This window comes from Salvelinus alpinus, chromosome 30 (genome assembly GCF_045679555.1).
Source record: "Salvelinus alpinus chromosome 30, SLU_Salpinus.1, whole genome shotgun sequence".
NCBI classification, from domain to species: Eukaryota; Metazoa; Chordata; class Actinopteri; order Salmoniformes; family Salmonidae; genus Salvelinus; species Salvelinus alpinus.
In genome coordinates this window covers 4,379,897-4,405,330 of record NC_092115.1, presented here as the reverse complement: position 1 = coordinate 4,405,330, position 25,434 = coordinate 4,379,897, and the positions used below count along the sequence as shown (strand labels likewise).

General features: G+C 51.4%; 1 pseudogene; it reads right to left on the bottom strand.

The window, feature by feature from the left end:
- The window catches only part of LOC139559551 (piezo-type mechanosensitive ion channel component 2-like), a 179,982-nt pseudogene extending 155,935 nt beyond the window's left edge, over positions 1-24,047 (bottom strand).
- Positions 24,048-25,434: the final 1,387 nt, after the last annotated feature.

Here is a 25,434-nt window from a genome sequence, read left to right as displayed (position 1 = left end):
CCCATCATCCCTTCCTCCATACCACTCTATCCCTCCATTCATCATCCCTTCCTCCATACCACTCTATCCCTCCATTCATCATCCCTTCCTCCATACCACTCTATCCCTCCCATCATCCCTTCCTCCATACCACTCTATCCCTCCATTCATCATCCCTTCCTCCATACCACTCTATCCCTCCCATCATCCCTTCCTCCATACCACTCTATCCCTCCATTCATCATCCCTTCCTCCATACCACTCTATCCCTCCCATCATCCCAACCTCCATACCACTCTATCCCTCCATTCATCATCCCTTCCTCCATACCGCTCTATCCCTCCATTCATCATCCCTTCCTCCATACCACTCTATCCCTCCCATCATCCCTTCCTCCATACCACTCTATCCCTCCATTCATCATCCCTTCCTCCATACCACTCTATCCCTCCATTCATCATCCCTTCCTCCATACCACTCTATCCCTCCCATCATCCCTTCCTCCATACCACTCTATCCCTCCATTCATCATCCCTTCCTCCATACCACTCTATCCCTCCCATCATCCCAACCTCCATACCACTCTATCCCTCCATTCATCATCCCTTCCTCCATACCACTCTATCCCTCCCATCATCCCTTCCTCCATACCACTCTATCCCTCCATTCATCATCCCTTCCCTCCATTCAGAGTCCTCTCCTCTCCTGAGCCAATCTAGCTGTATGTATTGTTAAACATTGACGTGGTCTTTCCAGGAAGCACAGTTTTGAGTGGTTTAAGGTATGGGGGGGGGGGGGGGTTCTAACCATCTTAACCATCCGGTTTACTATCCATCTGTGGTAAAGGAAGGAATACCTCTCGCTAGGCTCCTTTCATGACCACAGTGCCACACTAAACCACGCTGGACCAGAGGAGAGATCAAGAGGACAGTATTCTAAGTTAACCCAGAACTCATGTCATAATGAGGAGAACTGATGTAAAAGCTACTCAGCTGTGTTGAACAGAGAAGGACATAAGGAGATCTAAGAGGTCAATGCTCAGTGTATTATATGTAGAAGTTGTCCTGAACTTAGGACGAGGAGCAATCGTGCAGCTGCCACCTCTACCACCTCCTCGTCCTAAGTTCAGGACAACTTCTACATATAATACACTGAGCATTGACCTCTTAGATCTCCTTATGTCCTTCTCTGTTCAACACAGCTGAGTAGCTTTTACATCAGTTCTCCTCATCTGAATTCTGAGAACCCATTCTTCTTGATGAGGGCCAATTCAATTGAATAATACATGTTTTACGTTTTAAATGAACCTTTATTTAACTAGGCAAGTAAGTTAAGAACAAATTATTATTTAACAGCCTACCTCGGTCAAACCTTAACCCGGACGCCAATTGTGTGCCACCCTACGTGACTCCCAATCACGGCCGGTTGTGATACAGCCTGGATACAAACCACGGTGTCTGTAGTGACGCCTCAAGCACTGAGATGCATTGTCTTAGTCCGCTGCGCCACTCGGGAGCCCAAATAGGCAATACATTTCTCTCTTGGACAAATCATACAACCAGTGGCCAAACTAGCTGCATTATCCAATCATTGCCAAGCCTAATCTCTATTGGGAAGGAAATGATGTCCTCAAGGGAAAACAATTTAATTTGCCAGACCCCTTTGTCTTTTCTGAAACAGAGAGTTCTGTGAAGGTGGTTGGTTCTGGAGGTGATGTATTTTTGAGCCCCATTGACTATGTGATATTTAGAGAAGAGTTAGAGGCAAAGTCCAAGGTCGATTGTCAGGCTGGTTGGTTCTGTGAAAAGAGGAGCAGCAGGTAAAGGGAAGAGGAGGATGAGGAGGAGGTAGAGGAGGAAGAGGAGGTAGAGAGAAGAGGAGAAGGTAGAGAGAAGAGGAGAAGGTAGAGAGAAGGGGAGGATGAGGAGGAGGTAGAGGAGGAAGAGGAGGTAGAGAGAAGAGGAGAAGGTAGAGAGAAGAGGAGAAGGTAGAGAGATGAGGAGAAGGTAGAGAGAAGGGGAGGAGGAGGAGGAGGTAGAGGAGGAAGAGGAGGTAGAGAGAAGAGGAGAAGGTAGAGAGAAGAGGAGAAGTTAGAGAGAAGAGGAGGATGAGGAGGAGGTAGAGGAGGAAGAGTAGGAGGTGGAGGAGATAGAGGAGGATGGGGAGGTAGAGGAGGAGATAGAGGAGGATGAGGAGGAGATAGAGGAGGATGAGGAGGTAGAGGAGGAGGTAGATGAGGAGGTGGAGGAGATAGAGGAGGATGGGGAGGTAGAGGAGGAGATAGAGGAGGAGATAGAGGAGGAGATGGAGACAGAGGAGGAGGTAGAGGAGGAGGTAGAGAGAAGAGGTAGAGAAGAGGAGAAGGTAGAGAGAAGACTAGGAGGTAGAGGAGGAAGAGGAGGAGATGGGCAGGATGAGGAGGAGGTAGAGGAGGAAGAGGAGGAGATGGAGGCGGAAGATGAGGAGGTAGAGGAGGGAGAGGAGGAGGTAGCGAAGGACGAGGAGGAGGTAGAGGAGGAGGTGGAGGAGATAGATGAGGTAGAGGAGGAAGAGGAGGAGATGGAGGAGGATAAGGAGGAGGTAGAGGAGGAAGAGGAGGAGATGGAGGAGGATGAGGAGGAGGTAGAGGAGGAAGAGGAGGAGGTAGAGGTGGAGTTAGAGTAGAAGGAGGATGAGGATGAGGAGGTGGTAGATGATGTGGTAAAGGAGGATGAGGAGGATGAAGAGAAGGATGTAGAGGAGGAGGTAGAGGAATATGAAGAGGAGGTAGAGGAGGAAGAGGAGGAGATGGAGGAGGTAGAGGAGGAGGTAGAGGAGGAGGAGGTAGAGGATGAGGAGGTAGAGGAGGAGGTAGAGGAGGAGGAGGATGAGGAGGAAGATGAGGAGGTGGTAGATGAGGTGGTAAAGGAGGATGAAGATGATGATGAAGAGGAGGTAGAGGAGGAGGTAGAGGAATATGAAGAGGAGGTAGAGGAGGTGGTAAAGGAGGATGAGGAAGTGGTAGAGGAGGATGAAGATGAGGTAGAGCGAAGAGGGTGAAAGAGGGAGACTTACCCTGCATGGTTGTGCTGGTGGGCTCAGAGAAAAGGGGAATAAGGAGGAGGTAGATGAGGTAGAGGAGGAGGAGACTTACCCTGCATGGTTGTGCTGGTGGGCTCAGAGAAAAGGGGAATAAGGAGGAGGTAGATGAGGTAGAGGAATGACAGCCCATTGTACCGGAACAAACAAGCTGTAACAGACACACACACAGATATTAGTCATTGAATCAAAAGTAGTGACAGTAAAGTCAAAACAACATATTTAACATCCTTGAAATGTTGAGTTCCACACAGTATTGACCTGAGACATAATTAAACAAGAAAAAACTTGTTTAAGAGCAAATTGTTTGTATTGATTAAAGGGAAATTATAACCAATATATTCCACTACATTGAACAGAGAAAAGTTACAATAGTAAATGCTGCTGCATGGGGTATGCTAATATCTTCCAATTTATGAGTAAACAGACTACATTATGTTGAAGAAGCTGATTATTCCATCTTCCCTGTTTGCATTAGATGATTAAAATTTTGCCTGAGTGGGTTTTGCAAATTTCTGACAGTCTCAGACAGATGAGATATCTGGACATGTGGTATTGATGTTTGGTCTGTAAGATATCAGCCTCAGAGAGACGTGGGTAATCATCCTGACCATCTCTGTGTGTTTAATGTGAACCCAGCGTAGGAACAATTAACACGCTGAGATCTACCATGTTAATAATGTGAAAGGAGAACTATCACCTTATGGTGAGAACAGCCGACTTGCGAGATCGGTTTCAGATCGGCAAAGACGATTTAAAGTGTATAAAAGGATGAAACAGTGTCTGTGCCATCAGTAAATACAGGTAGTGGTGTCAATCCCACAGGACAGTCCCCACAGCCGGACTATTTTCTCATGTCTTCTGTAAAGAAATGTTGTCGGCATGCTCAGTGTCTCTCATTCAGCCGATAGAAACTTTCAACTTGTTCTCCCCATTAATCAACGAGTTGGAGTCTGAGACGGAGCCTTCTCTGGTCTCTCCTCCACCCGTTACGGGGTCAGAGGCCGAGCCTTCTCAGGTCTCTCCTCCACCCGTTACGGGGTCAGAGGCCGAGCCTTCTCTGGTCTCTCCTCCACCCGTTACGGAGTCAGAGGCCGAGCCTTCTCAGGTCTCTCCTCCACCCGTTACGGAGTCAGAGGCCGAGCCTTCTCAGGTCTCTCCTCCACCCGTTACGGGGTCAGAGGCCGAGCCTTCTCTGGACTCTCCTCCACCCGTTACGGAGTCAGAGGCCGAGCCTTCTAAGGTCTCTCCTCCACCCGTTACGGAGTCAGAGGCCGAGCCTTCTCAGGTCTCTCCTCCACCCGTTACGGAGTCAGAGACCGAGCCTTCTCAGGTCTCTCCTCCACCCGTTACGGAGTCAGAGGCCGAGCCTTCTCAGGTCTCTCCTCCACCCGTTACGGAGTCAGAGGCCGAGCCTTCTCAGGTCTCTCCTCCACCCGTTACGGAGTCAGATGCCGAGCCTTCTCTGGTCTCTCCTCCACCCTTTACGGAGTCAGACGCCAAAGCCTCCCACCATTAGCTCTGACAAATTGAAAACCGTAGTCATTGGCGACTCCATTACCCGCAGTATTAGACTTAAAAATAATCATCCAGCGATCATACACTGTTCACCAGGGGGCAGGGCTACCGACGTTAAGGCTAATCTGAAGATGGTGCTGGCTAAAGCTAAAACTGGTGAGTGTAGAGAGTATAGAGATATTGTTATCCACGTCGGCACCAACGATGTTAGGATGAAACAGTCAGAGGTCACCAAGCGCAACATAGCTTCAGCGTGTAAATCAGCTAGAAAGATGTGTCGGCATCGAGTAATTGTCTCTGGCCCCCTCTCAGTTAGGGGGAGTGATGAGCTCTACAGTCTCACAACTCAATCGCTGGTTGAAAACTGTTTTCTGCACCTCCCCAAAAGATAGAATTTGTAGATAAGTGAAAGAGATTGTGATAAAAGGACTACTTAATGTTAGATCCCTGACTTTCAAGGTAGTCACAGTCAATGAACTAATCACTGATCATAAACATGATGTGATTGGCCTGTCTGAAACATGATGTGATTGGCCTGTCTGAAACATGATGTGATTGGCCTGTCTGAAACATGATGTGATTGGCATGTCTGAAACATGATGTGATTGGCCTGTCTGAAACATGGCTAAAACCTGATGAATTTACTGAGTTAAATGAGGCCTCTCCTCCTAATTCCACTCCTAAACCCTACCAGTAGGGTGAGTCAACATGTTTTCTATACTTGCACGGACGAGCGTGCACACACACACACACACACACACACACACACACACACACACACACACACACACACACACACACACACACACACAAAAGTGCACGCAAACACGCACACAGAAATCAGCACCATGGACTGCCACATCATATTTAGCTTGCGTTGAATGGACGAAATAGTTTTTAGTATATTTTAGTTGTCACTGTATTAGACTAAGCAGAGGGGATTTGTTGATGTTGAAATGGTGCTGGAATAGTGGAGGCAGCTCCTGTTTTCTTTCCGACTTGCGGTAACTCTCTGTGGTTCTAAATCAATAGTTGTTTAGTGGGCTGAAAATGTCTGAAACATGAACCTGCTTGACCCTGCTTTAGGTCATGTAACTGTTTGTTACATGCGATATGTTTTGTAGACTTCACAGGACAGATGTTGCTCTCCGGTTTTGTTACGAAACAAAGGTGTGGTTGAATTTATTCTGCCGCTGTGTCTTCTTATTGTCATGGCCTTTAGGCCTCTATATCACGGTGTCTAGGTATATGAATTAACAGGTTATAGAGGAAGCAACGCAATGATCACAACACAACACATCACTTGGCTTCCTTAGTGATTTTACCCACGCACCGCTACTACCTAGCTACCCCTAGTTACTGGTCCACCTGTCTATCGACCCCCTAGTTACTGGTCCACCTGTCTACCTACCTACCCCTAGTTACTGGTCCACCTGTCTATCAACCCCCTAGTTACTGGTCCACCTGTCTACCTACCTACCCCTAGTTACTGGTCCACCTGTCTACCTACCTACCCCTAGTTACTGGTCCACCTGTCTACCTACCTACCCCCTAGTTACTGGACCACCTGTCTACCTACCTACCCCCTAGTTACTGGTCCACCTGTCTATCAACCCCCTAGTTACTGGTCCACCTGTCTACCTACCTACCCCTAGTTACTGGTCCACCTGTCTACCTACCTACCCCCTAGTTACTGGTCCACCTGTCTATCGACCCCCTAGTTACTGGTCCACCTGTCTACCTACCTACCCCTAGTTACTGGTCCACCTGTCTACCTACCCCTAGTTACTGGTCCACCTGTCTATCTACCACCTAGTTACTGGTCCACCTGTCTATCTACCCCCTAGTTACTGGACCACCTGTCTACCTACCCCCTAGTTACTGGTCCACCTGTCTATCTACCCCCTAGTTACTGGTCCACCTGTCTACCTACCTACCTACCCCCCGGTTACTGGTCCACCTGTCTACCTACCTACCCACTAGTTACTGGTCCACCTGTCTATCAACCCCCTAGTTACTGGTCCACCTGTCTACTAACCTACCCCTAGTTACTGGTCCACCTGTCTATCTACCACCTAGTTACTGGTCCACCTGTCTACCTACCCCCTAGTTACTGGTCCACCTGTCTACCTACCCCCTAGTTACTGGTCCACCTGTCTACCTACCCCCTAGTTACTGGTCCACCTGTCTACCTACCTACCTACCTACCCCCCAGTTACTGGTCCACCTGTCTACCTACCTACCCCCTAGTTACTGGTCCACCTGTCTATCAACCCCCTAGTTACTGGTCCACCTGTCTACCTACCTACCTACCCCCCAGTTACTGGTCCACCTGTCTACCTATCTACCCCCTAGTTACTGGTCCACCTGTCTACCTACCCCCTAGTTACTGGTCCACCTGTCTACCTACCTACCTACCCCCCAGTTACTGGTCCACCTGTCTACCTACCTACCCCCCAGTTACTGGTACACCTGTCTACCTACCTACCCCCTAGTTACTGGTCCACCTGTCTACCTACCCCCTAGTTACTGGTCCACCTGTCTACCTACCTACCTACCTACCCCCCAGTTACTGGTCCACCTGTCTACCTACCTACCCCCCAGTTACTGGTCCACCTGTCTACCTACCTACCCCCTAGTCACTGGTCCCCCTGTCTACCTACCTACCCCTAGTTACTGGTCCCCCTGTCTACCTACCTACCCCTAGTTACTGGTCCCCCTGTCTACCTACCTAACCTCTAGTTACTGGTCCACCTGTCTATCAACCCCCTAGTTACTGGTCCACCTGTCTACCTACCTACCCCTAGTCACTGGTCCCCCTGTCTACCTACCCCTAGTTACTGGTCCACCTGTCTACCTACCTCTAGTTACTGGTCCACCTGTCTATCAACCCCCTAGTTACTGGTCCACCTGTCTACCTACCTACCTACCCCCCAGTTACTGGTCCACCTGTCTACCTACCTACCCCCTAGTTACTGGTCCACCTGTCTACCTACCCCCTAGTTACTGGTCCACCTGTCTACCTACCTACCTACCCCCCAGTTACTGGTCCACCTGTCTACCTACCTACCCCCCAGTTACTGGTCCACCTGTCTACCTACCTACCCCTTAGTCACTGGTCCCCCTGTCTACCTACCTACCCCTAGTTACTGGTCCCCCTGTCTACCTACCTACCCCTAGTTACTGGTCCCCCTGTCTACCTACCTACCCTCTAGTTACTGGTCCACCTGTCTATCAACCCCCTAGTTACTGGTCCACCTGTCTACCTACCTACCCCTAGTCACTGGTCCCCCTGTCTACCTACCCCTAGTTACTGGTCCACCTGTCTACCTACCTCTAGTTACTGGTCCACCTGTCTATCAACCCCCTAGTTACTGGTCCACCTGTCTACCTACCTACCTACCCCCCAGTTACTGGTCCACCTGTCTACCTACCTACCCCCTAGTTACTGGTCCACCTGTCTACCTACCCCCTAGTTACTGGTCCACCTGTCTACCTACCTACCCCCTAGTTACTGGTCCACCTGTCTACCTGCCCCCTAGTTACTGGTCCACCTGTCTACCTACCTACCCCCCAGTTACTGGTCCACCTGTCTACCTACCTACCCCCTAGTTACTGGTCCACCTGTCTACCTACCTACCCCCTAGTTACTGGTCCACCTGTCTACCTACCCCCTAGTTACTGGTCCACCTGTCTACCTACCTACCTACCCCCCAGTTACTGGTCCACCTGTCTACCTACCTACCCCCCAGTTACTGGTCCACCTGTCTACCTACCTACCCCTTAGTCACTGGTCCCCCTGTCTACCTACCTACCCCTAGTTACTGGTCCCCCTGTCTACCTACCTACCCCTAGTTACTGGTCCCCCTGTCTACCTACCTACCCTCTAGTTACTGGTCCACCTGTCTATCAACCCCCTAGTCACTGGTCCCCCTGTCTACCTACCCCTAGTTACTGGTCCACCTGTCTACCTACCTCTAGTTACTGGTCCACCTGTCTATCAACCCCCTAGTTACTGGTCCACCTGTCTACCTACCCCCCCAGTTACTGGTCCACCTGTCTACCTACCTACCCCCTAGTTACTGGTCCACCTGTCTACCTACCCCCTAGTTACTGGTCCACCTGTCTACCTACCTACCCCCTAGTTACTGGTCCACCTGTCTACCTACCCCCTAGTTACTGGTCCACCTGTCTACCTACCTACCCCCCAGTTACTGGTCCACCTGTCTACCTACCTACCCCCTAGTTACTGGTCCACCTGTCTACCTACCTACCTACCTACCCCCCAGTTACTGGTCCACCTGTCTACCTACCTACCCCCCAGTTACTGGTCCACCTGTCTACCTACCTACCCCCTAGTCACTGGTCCCCCTGTCTACCTACCTACCCCTAGTTACTGGTCCCCCTGTCTACCTACCTACCCCTAGTTACTGGTCCCCCTGTCTACCTACCTAACCTCTAGTTACTGGTCCACCTGTCTATCAACCCCCTAGTTACTGGTCCACCTGTCTACCTACCTACCCCTAGTCACTGGTCCCCCTGTCTACCTACCCCTAGTTACTGGTCCACCTGTCTACCTACCTCTAGTTACTGGTCCACCTGTCTATCAACCCCCTAGTTACTGGTCCACCTGTCTACCTACCTACCTACCCCCCAGTTACTGGTCCACCTGTCTACCTACCTACCCCCTAGTTACTGGTCCACCTGTCTACCTACCCCCTAGTTACTGGTCCACCTGTCTATCTACCTACCTACCCCCCAGTTACTGGTCCACCTGTCTACCTACCTACCCCCCAGTTACTGGTCCACCTGTCTACCTACCTACCCCTTAGTCACTGGTCCCCCTGTCTACCTACCTACCCCTAGTTACTGGTCCCCCTGTCTACCTACCTACCCCTAGTTACTGGTCCCCCTGTCTACCTACCTACCCTCTAGTTACTGGTCCACCTGTCTATCAACCCCCTAGTTACTGGTCCACCTGTCTACCTACCTACCCCTAGTCACTGGTCCCCCTGTCTACCTACCCCTAGTTACTGGTCCACCTGTCTACCTACCTCTAGTTACTGGTCCACCTGTCTATCAACCCCCTAGTTACTGGTCCACCTGTCTACCTACCTACCTACCCCCCAGTTACTGGTCCACCTGTCTACCTACCTACCCCCTAGTTACTGGTCCACCTGTCTACCTACCCCCTAGTTACTGGTCCACCTGTCTACCTACCTACCCCCTAGTTACTGGTCCACCTGTCTACCTACCCCCTAGTTACTGGTCCACCTGTCTACCTACCTACCCCCCAGTTACTGGTCCACCTGTCTACCTACCTACCCCCTAGTTACTGGTCCACCTGTCTACCTACCTACCCCCTAGTTACTGGTCCACCTGTCTACCTACCCCCTAGTTACTGGTCCACCTGTCTACCTACCTACCTACCCCCCAGTTACTGGTCCACCTGTCTACCTACCTACCCCCCAGTTACTGGTCCACCTGTCTACCTACCTACCCCTTAGTCACTGGTCCCCCTGTCTACCTACCTACCCCTAGTTACTGGTCCCCCTGTCTACCTACCTACCCCTAGTTACTGGTCCCCCTGTCTACCTACCTACCCTCTAGTTACTGGTCCACCTGTCTATCAACCCCCTAGTTACTGGTCCACCTGTCTACCTACCTACCCCTAGTCACTGGTCCCCCTGTCTACCTACCCCTAGTTACTGGTCCACCTGTCTACCTACCTCTAGTTACTGGTCCACCTGTCTATCAACCCCCTAGTTACTGGTCCACCTGTCTACCTACCCCCCCAGTTACTGGTCCACCTGTCTACCTACCTACCCCCTAGTTACTGGTCCACCTGTCTACCTACCCCCTAGTTACTGGTCCACCTGTCTACCTACCTACCCCCTAGTTACTGGTCCACCTGTCTACCTACCCCCTAGTTACTGGTCCACCTGTCTACCTACCTACCCCCCAGTTACTGGTCCACCTGTCTACCTACCTACCCCCTAGTTACTGGTCCACCTGTCTACCTACCTACCCCTAGTCACTGGTCCCCCTGTCTACCTACCCCTAGTTACTGGTCCACCTGTCTACCCACCTCTAGTTACTGGTCCACCTGTCTATCAACCCCCTAGTTACTGGTCCACCTGTCTACCTACCTACCTACCCCCCAGTTACTGGTCCACCTGTCTACCTACCTACCCCTAGTTACTGGTCCACCTGTCTATCTACCCCCCAGTTACTGGTCCACCTGTCTACCTACCCCCTAGTTACTGGTCCACCTGTCTACCTACCTACCCCCTAGTTACTGGTCCCCCTGTCTACCTACCCCCTAGTTACTGGTCCACCTGTCTACCTACCTACCCCCTAGTTACTGGTCCACCTGTCTACCTACCCCTAGTTACTGGTCCACCTGTCTACCTTCCCCCTAGTTACTAGTCCACCTGTCTACCTACCTACCCCCTAGTTACTGGTCCACCTGTCTACCTACCCCTAGTTACTGGTCCACCTGTCTACCTTCCCCCTAGTTACTAGTCCACCTGTCTACCTACCTACCCCCTAGTTACTGGTCCACCTGTCTACCTACCTCTAGTTACTGGTCCACCTGTCTACCTTCCCCCTAGTTACTGGTCCACCTGTCTACCTACCTACCCCTAGTTACTAGTCCACCTGTCTATCGACCCCCTAGTTACTTGTCCACCTGTCTACCTACCTACCCCTAGTTAATGGACCACCTGTCTATCGACCCCCTAGTTACTGGTCCCCCTGTCTACCTACCCCTAGTTACTGGTCCACCTGTCTACCTTCCCCCTAGTTACTAGTCCACCTGTCTATCTACCCCCCAGTTACTGGTCCACCTGTCTACCTACCTACCCCCTAGTTACTAGTCCACCTGTCTATCGACCCCCTAGTTACTTGTCCACCTGTCTACCTACCTACCCCCTAGTTACTGGTCCACCTGTCTATCGACCCCCTAGTTACTGGTCCACCTGTCTACCTACCTACCCCCTAGTTACTGGTCCACCTGTCTACCTACCCCCTAGTTACTGGTCCACCTGTCTACCTACCTACCTACCCCCCAGTTACTGGTCCACCTGTCTACCTACCTACCCCCCAGTTACTGGTCCACCTGTCTACCTACCTACCCCTTAGTCACTGGTCCCCCTGTCTACCTACCTACCCCTAGTTACTGGTCCCCCTGTCTACCTACCTACCCCTAGTTACTGGTCCCCCTGTCTACCTACCTACCCTCTAGTTACTGGTCCACCTGTCTATCAACCCCCTAGTTACTGGTCCACCTGTCTACCTACCTACCCCTAGTCACTGGTCCCCCTGTCTACCTACCCCTAGTTACTGGTCCACCTGTCTACCTACCTCTAGTTACTGGTCCACCTGTCTATCAACCCCCTAGTTACTGGTCCACCTGTCTACCTACCCCCCCAGTTACTGGTCCACCTGTCTACCTACCTACCCCCTAGTTACTGGTCCACCTGTCTACCTACCCCCTAGTTACTGGTCCACCTGTCTACCTACCTACCCCCTAGTTACTGGTCCACCTGTCTACCTACCCCCTAGTTACTGGTCCACCTGTCTACCTACCTACCCCCCAGTTACTGGTCCACCTGTCTACCTACCTACCCCCTAGTTACTGGTCCACCTGTCTACCTACCTACCCCTAGTCACTGGTCCCCCTGTCTACCTACCCCTAGTTACTGGTCCACCTGTCTACCCACCTCTAGTTACTGGTCCACCTGTCTATCAACCCCCTAGTTACTGGTCCACCTGTCTACCTACCTACCTACCCCCCAGTTACTGGTCCACCTGTCTACCTACCTACCCCTAGTTACTGGTCCACCTGTCTATCTACCCCCCAGTTACTGGTCCACCTGTCTACCTACCCCCTAGTTACTGGTCCACCTGTCTACCTACCTACCCCCTAGTTACTGGTCCCCCTGTCTACCTACCCCCTAGTTACTGGTCCACCTGTCTACCTACCTACCCCCTAGTTACTGGTCCACCTGTCTACCTACCCCTAGTTACTGGTCCACCTGTCTACCTTCCCCCTAGTTACTAGTCCACCTGTCTACCTACCTACCCCCTAGTTACTGGTCCACCTGTCTACCTACCCCTAGTTACTGGTCCACCTGTCTACCTTCCCCCTAGTTACTAGTCCACCTGTCTACCTACCTACCCCCTAGTTACTGGTCCACCTGTCTACCTACCTCTAGTTACTGGTCCACCTGTCTACCTTCCCCCTAGTTACTGGTCCACCTGTCTACCTACCTACCCCTAGTTACTAGTCCACCTGTCTATCGACCCCCTAGTTACTTGTCCACCTGTCTACCTACCTACCCCTAGTTAATGGACCACCTGTCTATCGACCCCCTAGTTACTGGTCCCCCTGTCTACCTACCCCTAGTTACTGGTCCACCTGTCTACCTTCCCCCTAGTTACTAGTCCACCTGTCTATCTACCCCCCAGTTACTGGTCCACCTGTCTACCTACCTACCCCCTAGTTACTAGTCCACCTGTCTATCGACCCCCTAGTTACTTGTCCACCTGTCTACCTACCTACCCCCTAGTTACTGGTCCACCTGTCTACCTAACCCCTAGTTACTGTTCCACCTGTCTATCGACCCCCTAGTTACTGGTCCACCTGTCTACCTACCTACCCCCTAGTTACTGGACCACCTGTCTACCTACCTACCCCCTAGTTACTGGTCCACCTGTCTACCTACCCCCTAGTTACTGGTCCACCTGTCTACCTACCCCCTAGTTACTGGTCCACCTGTCTATCGACCCCGTAGTTACTGGTCCACCTGTCTACCTACCCCTAGTTACTGGACCACCTGTCTACCTACCTACCCCCTAGTTACTGGTCCACCTGTCTACCTACCCCCTAGTTACTGGTCCACCTGTCTACCTACCCCCTAGTTACTGGTCCACCTGTCTATCGACCCCCTAGTTACTGGTCCCCCTGTCTACCTACCCCCTAGTTACTGGTCCACCTGACTATCTAACCCTAGTTACTGGTCCACCTGTCTACCTACCTACCCCCTAGTTACTGGTCCACCTGTCTATCAACCCCCTAGTTACTGGTCCACCTGTCTACCTACCTACCCCTAGTTACTGGTCCACCTGTCTACCTACCTACCCCCTAGTTACTGGTCCACCTGTCTATCGACCCCCTAGTTACTGGTCCACCTGTCTACCTACCTACCCCTAGTTACTGGTCCACCTGTCTACCTACCCCTAGTTACTGGTCCACCTGTCTATCTACCTACCCCTAGTTACTGGTCCACCTGTCTACCTACCCCTAGTTACTGGTCCACCTGTCTATCTACCACCTAGTTACTGGTCCACCTGTCTATCTACCCCCTAGTTACTGGACCACCTGTCTACCTACCCCCTAGTTACTGGTCCACCTGTCTATCTACCCCCTAGTTACTGGTCCACCTGTCTACCTACCTACCTACCCCCTAGTTACTGGTCCACCTGTCTACCTACCCCCTAGTTACTGGTCCACCTGTCTACCTACCTACCCTCCCAGTCTACACTGGGTCCACCTGTCTACCTACCTACCCCCTAGTTACTGGTCCACCTGTCTACCTACCTACCCCTAGTCACTGGTCCCCCTGTCTACCTACCCCTAGTTACTGGTCCACCTGTCTACCTACCTCTAGTTACTGGTCCACCTGTCTATCAACCCCCTAGTTACTGGTCCACCTGTCTACCTACCTACCTACCCCCCAGTTACTGGTCCACCTGTCTACCTACCTACCCCTAGTTACTGGTCCACCTGTCTATCTACCCCCCAGTTACTGGTCCACCTGTCTACCTACCCCCTAGTTACTGGTCCACCTGTCTACCTACCTACCCCCTAGTTACTGGTCCCCCTGTCTACCTACCCCCTATTTACTGGTCCACCTGTCTACCTACCTACCCCCTAGTTACTGGTCCCCCTGTCTACCTACCCCTAGTTACTGGTCCACCTGTCTACCTTCCCCCTAGTTACTAGTCCACCTGTCTATCTACCCCCCAGTTACTGGTCCACCTGTCTACCTACCTACCCCCTAGTTACTAGTCCACCTGTCTATCGACCCCCTAGTTACTTGTCCACCTGTCTACCTACCTACCCCCTAGTTACTGGTCCACCTGTCTACCTAACCCCTAGTTACTGGTCCACCTGTCTATCGACCCCCTAGTTACTGGTCCACCTGTCTACCTACCTACCCCCTAGTTACTGGACCACCTGTCTACCTACCTACCCCCTAGTTACTGGTCCACCTGTCTACCTACCCCCTAGTTACTGGTCCACCTGTCTACCTACCCCCTAGTTACTGGTCCACCTGTCTATCGACCCCGTAGTTACTGGTCCACCTGTCTACCTACCTACCCCCTAGTTACTGGTCCACCTGTCTACCTACCCCCTAGTTACTGGTCCACCTGTCTACCTACCCCCTAGTTACTGGTCCACCTGTCTATCGACCCCCTAGTTACTGGTCCCCCTGTCTACCTACCCCCTAGTTACTGGTCCACCTGACTATCTAACCCTAGTTACTGGTCCACCTGTCTACCTACCTACCCCCTAGTTACTGGTCCACCTGTCTATCAACCCCCTAGTTACTGGTCCACCTGTCTACCTACCTACCCCTAGTTACTGGTCCACCTGTCTACCTACCTACCCCCTAGTTACTGGTCCACCTGTCTATCGACCCCCTAGTTACTGGTCCACCTGTCTACCTACCTACCCCTAGTTACTGGTCCACCTGTCTACCTACCCCTAGTTACTGGTCCACCTGTCTATCTACCACCTAGTTACTGGTCCACCTGTCTATCTACCCCCTAGTTACTGGACCACCTGTCTATCTACCCCCTAGTTACTGGTCCACCTGTCTACCTACCTACCTACCCCCCAGTTACTGGTCCACCTGTCTACCTACCTACCCACTAGTTACTGGTCCACCTGTCTATCAACCCCCTAGTTACTGGTCCACCTGTCTACCTACCTACCCCTAGTTACTGGTCCACCTGTCTATCTACCCCCTAGTTACTGGTCCACCTGTCTACCTACCCCCTAGTTACTGGTCCACCTGTCTACCTACCTACCTACCCCCCAGTTACTGGTCCACCTGTCTACCTACCTACCCCCCAGTTACTGGTCCACCTGTCTACCTACCTACCCCTTAGTCACTGGTCCCCCTGTCTACCTACCTACCCCTAGTTACTGGTCCCCCTGTCTACCTACCTACCCCTAGTTACTGGTCCCCCTGTCTACCTACCTACCCTCTAGTTACTGGTCCACCTGTCTATCAACCCCCTAGTTACTGGTCCACCTGTCTAGCTACCTACCCCTAGTCACTGGTCCCCCTGTCTACCTACCCCTAGTTACTGGTCCACCTGTCTACCTACCTCTAGTTACTGGTCCACCTGTCTATCAACCCCCTAGTTACTGGTCCACCTGTCTACCTACCCCCCCAGTTACTGGTCCACCTGTCTACCTACCTACCCCCTAGTTACTGGTCCACCTGTCTACCTACCCCCTAGTTACTGGTACACCTGTCTACCTACCTACCCCCTAGTTACTGGTCCACCTGTCTACCTACCCCCTAGTTACTGGTCCACCTGTCTACCTACCTACCCCCCAGTTACTGGTCCACCTGTCTACCTACCTACCCCCTAGTTACTGGTCCACCTGTCTACCTACCTACCCCTAGTCACTGGTCCCCCTGTCTACCTACCCCTAGTTACTGGTCCACCTGTCTACCTACCTCTAGTTACTGGTCCACCTGTCTATCAACCCCCTAGTTACTGGTCCACCTGTCTACCTACCTACCTACCCCCCAGTTACTGGTCCACCTGTCTACCTACCTACCCCTAGTTACTGGTCCACCTGTCTATCTACCCCCCAGTTACTGGTCCACCTGTCTACCTACCCCCTAGTTACTGGTCCACCTGTCTACCTACCTACCCCCTAGTTACTGGTCCCCCTGTCTACCTACCCCCTATTTACTGGTCCACCTGTCTACCTACCTACCCCCTAGTTACTGGTCCACCTGTCTACCTACCCCTAGTTACTGGTCCACCTGTCTACCTTCCCCCTAGTTACTAGTCCACCTGTCTACCTACCTACCCCCTAGTTACTGGTCCACCTGTCTACCTACCCCTAGTTACTGGTCCACCTGTCTACCTTCCCCCTAGTTACTAGTCCACCTGTCTACCTACCTACCCCCTAGTTACTGGTCCACCTGTCTACCTACCTCTAGTTACTGGTCCACCTGTCTACCTTCCCCCTAGTTACTGGTCCACCTGTCTACCTACCTACCCCTAGTTACTAGTCCACCTGTCTATCGACCCCCTAGTTACTTGTCCACCTGTCTACCTACCTACCCCTAGTTAATGGACCACCTGTCTATCGACCCCCTAGTTACTGGTCCCCCTGTCCACCTACCCCTAGTTACTGGTCCACCTGTCTACCTTCCCCCTAGTTACTAGTCCACCTGTCTATCTACCCCCCAGTTACTGGTCCACCTGTCTACCTACCTACCCCCTAGTTACTAGTCCACCTGTCTATCGACCCCCTAGTTACTTGTCCACCTGTCTACCTACCTACCCCCTAGTTACTGGTCCACCTGTCTACCTAACCCCTAGTTACTGGTCCACCTGTCTATCGACCCCCTAGTTACTGGTCCACCTGTCTACCTACCTACCCCCTAGTTACTGGACCATCTGTCTACCTACCTACCCCCTAGTTACTGGTCCACCTGTCTACCTACCCCCTAGTTACTGGTCCACCTGTCTACCTACCCCCTAGTTACTGGTCCACCTGTCTATCGACCCCGTAGTTACTGGTCCACCTGTCTACCTACCCCTAGTTACTGGACCACCTGTCTACCTACCTACCCCCTAGTTACTGGTCCACCTGTCTACCTACCCCCTAGTTACTGGTCCACCTGTCTACCTACCCCCTAGTTACTGGTCCACCTGTCTATCGACCCCCTAGTTACTGGTCCCCCTGTCTACCTACCCCCTAGTTACTGGTCCACCTGACTATCTAACCCTAGTTACTGGTCCACCTGTCTACCTACCTACCCCCTAGTTACTGGTCCACCTGTCTATCAACCCCCTAGTTACTGGTCCACCTGTCTACCTACCTACCCCTAGTTACTGGTCCACCTGTCTACCTACCTACCCCCTAGTTACTGGTCCACCTGTCTATCGACCCCCTAGTTACTGGTCCACCTGTCTACCTACCTACCCCTAGTTACTGGTCCACCTGTCTACCTACCCCTAGTTACTGGTCCACCTGTCTATCTACCCCCTAGTTACTGGACCACCTGTCTACCTACCCCCTAGTTACTGGTCCACCTGTCTATCTACCCCCTAGTTACTGGTCCACCTGTCTACCTACCTACCTACCCCCCAGTTACTGGTCCACCTGTCTACCTACCTACCCACTAGTTACTGGTCCACCTGTCTATCAACCCCCTAGTTACTGGTCCACCTGTCTACCTACCTACCCCTAGTTACTGGTCCACCTGTCTATCTACCCCCTAGTTACTGGTCCACCTGTCTACCTACCCCCTAGTTACTGGTCCACCTGTCTACCTACCCCCTAGTTACTGGTCCACCTGTCTACCTACCCCCTAGTTACTGGTCCACCTGTCTACCTACCTACCTACCTACCCCCCAGTTACTGGTCCACCTGTCTACCTACCTACCCCCTAGTTACTGGTCCACCTGTCTATCAACCCCCTAGTTACTGGTCCACCTGTCTACCTACCTACCTACCCCCCAGTTACTGGTCCACCTGTCTACCTATCTACCCCCTAGTTACTGGTCCACCTGTCTACCTACCCCCTAGTTACTGGTCCACCTGTCTACCTACCTACCTACCCCCCAGTTACTGGTCCACCTGTCTACCTACCTACCCCCCAGTTACTGGTACACCTGTCTACCTACCTACCCCCTAGTTACTGGTCCACCTGTCTACCTACCCCCTAGTTACTGGTCCACCTGTCTACCTACCTACCTACCTACCCCCCAGTTACTGGTCCACCTGTCTACCTACCTACCCCCCAGTTACTGGTCCACCTGTCTACCTACCTACCCCCTAGTCACTGGTCCCCCTGTCTACCTACCTACCCCTAGTTACTGGTCCCCCTGTCTACCTACCTACCCCTAGTTACTGGTCCCCCTGTCTACCTACCTACCCTCTAGTTACTGGTCCACCTGTCTATCAACCCCCTAGTTACTGGTCCACCTGTCTACCTACCTACCCCTAGTCACTGGTCCCCCTGTCTACCTACCCCTAGTTACTGGTCCACCTGTCTACCTACCTCTAGTTACTGGTCCACCTGTCTATCAACCCCCTAGTTACTGGTCCACCTGTCTACCTACCTACCTACCCCCCAGTTACTGGTCCACCTGTCTACCTACCTACCCCCTAGTTACTGGTCCACCTGTCTACCTACCCCCTAGTTACTGGTCCACCTGTCTACCTACCTACCCCCTAGTTACTGGTCCACCTGTCTACCTACCCCCTAGTTACTGGTCCACCTGTCTACCTAACTACCCCCCAGTTACTGGTCCACCTGTCTACCTACCTACCCCCTAGTTACTGGTCCACCTGTCTACCTACCTACCCCCTAGTTACTGGTCCACCTGTCTACCTACCCCCTAGTTACTGGTCCACCTGTCTACCTACCTACCTACCCCCCAGTTACTGGTCCACCTGTCTACCTACCTACCCCCCAGTTACTGGTCCACCTGTCTACCTACCTACCCCTTAGTCACTGGTCCCCCTGTCTACCTACCTACCCCTAGTTACTGGTCCCCCTGTCTACCTACCTACCCCTAGTTACTGGTCCACCTGTCTACCTACCTACCTACCTACCCCCCAGTTACTGGTCCACCTGTCTACCTACCTACCCCCCAGTTACTGGTCCACCTGTCTACCTACCTACCCCCTAGTCACTGGTCCCCCTGTCTACCTACCTACCCCTAGTTACTGGTCCCCCTGTCTACCTACCTACCCCTAGTTACTGGTCCCCCTGTCTACCTACCTACCCTCTAGTTACTGGTCCACCTGTCTATCAACCCCCTAGTTACTGGTCCACCTGTCTACCTACCTACCCCTAGTCACTGGTCCCCCTGTCTACCTACCCCTAGTTACTGGTCCACCTGTCTACCTACCTCTAGTTACTGGTCCACCTGTCTATCAACCCCCTAGTTACTGGTCCACCTGTCTACCTACCTACCTACCCCCCAGTTACTGGTCCACCTGTCTACCTACCTACCCCCTAGTTACTGGTCCACCTGTCTACCTACCCCCTAGTTACTGGTCCACCTGTCTACCTACCTACCCCCTAGTTACTGGTCCACCTGTCTACCTACCCCCTAGTTACTGGTCCACCTGTCTACCTAACTACCCCCCAGTTACTGGTCCACCTGTCTACCTACCTACCCCCTAGTTACTGGTCCACCTGTCTACCTACCTACCCCCTAGTTACTGGTCCACCTGTCTACCTACCCCCTAGTTACTGGTCCACCTGTCTACCTACCTACCTACCCCCCAGTTACTGGTCCACCTGTCTACCTACCTACCCCCCAGTTACTGGTCCACCTGTCTACCTACCTACCCCTTAGTCACTGGTCCCCCTGTCTACCTACCTACCCCTAGTTACTGGTCCCCCTGTCTACCTACCTACCCCTAGTTACTGGTCCCCCTGTCTACCTACCTACCCTCTAGTTACTGGTCCACCTGTCTATCAACCCCCTAGTTACTGGTCCACCTGTCTACCTACCTACCCCTAGTCACTGGTCCCCCTGTCTACCTACCCCTAGTTACTGGTCCACCTGTCTACCTACCTCTAGTTACTGGTCCACCTGTCTATCAACCCCCTAGTTACTGGTCCACCTGTCTACCTACCCCCCCAGTTACTGGTCCACCTGTCTACCTACCTACCCCCTAGTTACTGGTCCACCTGTCTACCTACCCCCTAGTTACTGGTCCACCTGTCTACCTACCTACCCCCTAGTTACTGGTCCACCTGTCTACCTACCCCCTAGTTACTGGTCCACCTGTCTACCTACCTACCCCCCAGTTACTGGTCCACCTGTCTACCTACCTACCCCCTAGTTACTGGTCCACCTGTCTACCTACCTACCCCTAGTCACTGGTCCCCCTGTCTACCTACCCCTAGTTACTGGTCCACCTGTCTACCTACCTCTAGTTACTGGTCCACCTGTCTATCAACCCCCTAGTTACTGGTCCACCTGTCTACCTACCTACCCCCCAGTTACTGGTCCACCTGTCTACCTACCTACCCCTAGTTACTGGTCCACCTGTCTATCTACCCCCCAGTTACTGGTCCACCTGTCTACCTACCCCCTAGTTACTGGTCCACCTGTCTACCTACCTACCCCCTAGTTACTGGTCCCCCTGTCTACCTACCCCCTAGTTACTGGTCCACCTGTCTACCTACCTACCCCCTAGTTACTGGTCCACCTGTCTACCTACCCCTAGTTACTGGTCCACCTGTCTACCTTCCCCCTAGTTACTAGTCCACCTGTCTACCTACCTACCCCCTAGTTACTGGTCCACCTGTCTACCTACCCCTAGTTACTGGTCCACCTGTCTACCTTCCCCCTAGTTACTAGTCCACCTGTCTACCTACCTACCCCCTAGTTACTGGTCCACCTGTCTACCTACCCCTAGTTACTGGTCCACCTGTCTACCTTCCCCCTAGTTACTGGTCCACCTGTCTACCTACCTACCCCTAGTTACTAGTCCACCTGTCTATCGACCCCCTAGTTACTGGTCCCCCTGTCTACCTACCCCTAGTTACTGGTCCACCTGTCTACCTTCCCCCTAGTTACTAGTCCACCTGTCTATCTACCCCCCAGTTACTGGTCCACCTGTCTACCTACCTACCCCCTAGTTACTAGTCCACCTGTCTATCGACCCCCTAGTTACTTGTCCACCTGTCTACCTACCTACCCCCTAGTTACTGGTCCACCTGTCTACCTACCCCCTAGTTACTGGTCCACCTGTCTATCGACCCCCTAGTTACTGGTCCACCTGTCTACCTACCTACCCCCTAGTTACTGGTCCACCTGTCTACCTACCCCCTAGTTACTGGTCCACCTGTCTACCTACCCCCTAGTTACTGGTCCACCTGTCTATCGACCCCGTAGTTACTGGTCCACCTGTCTACCTACCCCTAGTTACTGGACCACCTGTCTACCTACCTACCCCCTAGTTACTGGTCCACCTGTCTACCTACCCCCTAGTTACTGGTCCACCTGTCTACCTACCCCCTAGTTACTGGTCCACCTGTCTATCGACCCCCTAGTTACTGGTCCCCCTGTCTACCTACCCCCTAGTTACTGGTCCACCTGACTATCTAACCCTAGTTACTGGTCCACCTGTCTACCTACCTACCCCCTAGTTACTGGTCCACCTGTCTACCTACCTACCCCCTAGTTACTGGTCCACCTGTCTACCTTCCCCCTAGTTACTGGTCCCCATGTCTACCTACCTACCCCCTAGTTACTGGTCCACCTGTCTACCTTCCCCCTAGTTACTGGTCCACCTGTCTACCTACCTACCCCTAGTTACTGGTCCACCTGTCTACCTACCTACCCCCTAGTTACTGGTCCCCCTGTCTACCTACCTACCCCCTAGTTACTGGTCCACCTGTCTACCTACCTACCCCCTAGTTACTGGTCCCCCTGTCTACCTACCTACCCCCTAGTTACTGGACCACCTGTCTACCTACCTACCCCCTAGTTACTGGTCCACCTGTCTACCTACCTACCCCCTAGTTACTGGTCCCCCTGTCTACCTACCTACCCCCTAGTTACTGGTCCCCCTGTCTACCCCCTAGTTACTGGTCCCCCTGTCTACCTACCTACCCCCTAGTTACTGGTCCCCCTGTCTACCTACCTACCCCCCTAGTTACTGGACCACCTGTCTACCTACCTACCCCCTAGTTACTGGTCCACCTGTCTACCTACCCCTAGTTACTGGTCCACCTGTCTACCTACCCCCTAGTTACTGGTCCACCTGTCTATCAACCCCTAGTTACTGGTCCCCCTGTCTACCTACCTACCCCCTAGTTACTGGTCCCCCTGTCTACCTATCTACCCCCTAGTTACTGGTCCCCCTGTCTACCTACCTACCCCCTAGTTATTGGTCCACCTGTCTACCTACCCCCTAGTTACTGGTCCACCTGTCTACCTACCCCCTAGTTACTGGTCCCCCTGTCTACCTACCCCTAGTTACTGGTCTATCTGTCTACCTAGTACCTACCTACGCTAACCCTACTGCCCTAGGCGATGCTGACAATGACGTTGCTCATCAAACACTGGACATGCTTACTGAATTAATACTGAAAATGTTTACAGTAATATGGTCTACTACAAATTATACTTGTGGTTGAGAAATACAATACAAAAATCCATAATTTAGTTGAATGTTTTTGACACTGAATATGCCTCCTTCAAAATAGATGAACCCAAGCAATCTCCTAATTATTTCATGGTAATAAATACGTTATAACCAAATGGTATAATATTTGATACTTCAAATCTCACATAGTGTTTTTCAGATGCTTGGAGAAATAAGACGCTCCAAAAGGCGCTCAAGATCAATTCCACATGACGTCCGAACGCAGTTCATGACGCAGCAATAGACCCATCCTAATCTGAACATTTGGTGAAGGAATGGGAAAAGATATGAACTTTATCAAGTAACCCGAAGACACATTTTCCTGTTCTGCCAATCAACAAACCTTTTTTGTTTTTCAGATATTAACTTGGATCAGAAGGGTATGGAATACGACTGAAAGGTTGCAGTGTGTGACGCACAACCGCCACTGTGAAATAACGCCTGGTTATATTAGGGTGTTTGCCATAAATAAACGGATTTCAGTGATATACACGGTTAGTACAAAATCAAAGACGACTGAATTCTAGTGTCATTACTTGTCCAACAAGAACCACAAATATGTAACACAGTACCCAGACATTGATTAGCATACTGTAACGTTTAAAAAAATATATATATATATTAATTCCTTCATAAAAGTATGACTGTTATTATTAGGGCAATAAACATAATTAAACTAATATTTTGTTGTAGGCTGTCATCTACAATGCCTGTGAGTTTTTTGGGATGGCGCATTAGATGCGCAAGAGCTGCGGTACCTTTTTATGCATAAAACGTACCTGTTGCTAAACATATTGGCAGAAGCAATCTGAAGACCAGCCCGCAGACCACCTCGGACGCCATCGCTTTGGCCACTCGGTATTACCACCAGGTACAAGGGGAGAGGATGGTCTCCCTTCTAGTAAAGTCCTCAGACTCCAAAATGGTCAGTAAATTATTTGGTCATGCGTAACCAACATTTTACGCCCAAAAAATGTAACATTTTTAAAAGAAAGAATGGAGTACCATATAGATCACAGCCGTCACGGAAAACGGTAACGTTATTATTTAACGCCGGTTAATGAAGTTATGATTATAATTCCCTCATCAGTTGGTCAAACCCAGGCGTTGACGCATTGGTGAAATGTGACTTTCCCGACTTCTGTTTTGACTCTGGTTCCTCGATCGAACTCCGCAGAACCACCAAGTGATTGACAGGTGTTTCAGCCACTCCGCGGGCTTGTCTGTGTAAGTGGTATATCCCCCTTGGTAATAAGGGAGAGGGATGGGACACTTCCCCCCTGTAATGACTGTAAACAGCGCCAAGCCATGGTAGACTACACTTATCGACAAAAAGAAGCAGTCCTTTGTTGTGACAAAACCCCTCTTTAAATCCCAGAAGATATTTAGTCATCTCAATCACGGACCAACTGAAACTATTTCTCTAAGTAATTCCGCTGTTGAAGCTTCAACACTGCATGCATCCTGGCTTTGGTGTAGACTACATAACAGTGGAGGGAAAAGTACCCAACTGTCATACTTGAGTAAAAGTAAAGATACCTGAATAGAAAATGACTCAAGTAAAAGTGAGTCACCCAGTAAAATATTACTTTAGTAAAAGTAAAAGTATTTGGTTTTAAATATACTGTAATTGTAATTGATAAATTATATTTAAGTATCAAAAGTAAAAAATCATTTCACATTCCTTATATTAAGCAAACCAGATGGCACCATTTTCTTGTTTTTAAATGTATGGATAGTCAGGGGCATACTCCAACACTCAGAGATTATTTACAAACGAAGCATGTCTGTTTAGTGAGTCCTCCAGATCAGAGGCAGTAGGGATGACCAGGGATGTTCTCTGTTTAGTGAGACCACCAGATCAGAGGCAGTAGGTATGACCAGGGATGTTCTCTGTTTAGTGAGTCCTCCAGATCAGAGGCAGTAGGGATGACCAGGGATGTTCTCTGTTTAGTGAGTCCTCCAGATCAGAGACAGTAGGGATGACCAGGGATGTTCTCTGTTTAGTGAGTCCTCCAGATCAGAGACAGTAGGGATGACCAGGGATGTTCTCTGTTTAGTGAGTCCTCCAGATCAGAGACAGTAGGGATGACCAGGGATGTTCTCTGTTTAGTGACTCCTCCAGATCAGAGGCAGTAGGGATGACCAGGGATGTTCTCTGTTTAGTGAGTCCTCCAGATCAGAGGCAGTAGGGATGACCAGGGATGTTCTCTGTTTAGTGAGTCCTCCAGGTCAGAGGCAGTAGGGATGACCAGGGATGTTCTCTGTTTAGTGACTCCTCCAGATCAGAGGCAGTAGGGATGACCAGGGATGTTCTCTGTTTAGTGAGTCCGCCAGATCAGAGGCAGTAGGGATGACCAGGGATGTTCTCTGTTTAGTGAGTCCTCCAGATCAGAGGCAGTAGGGATGACCAG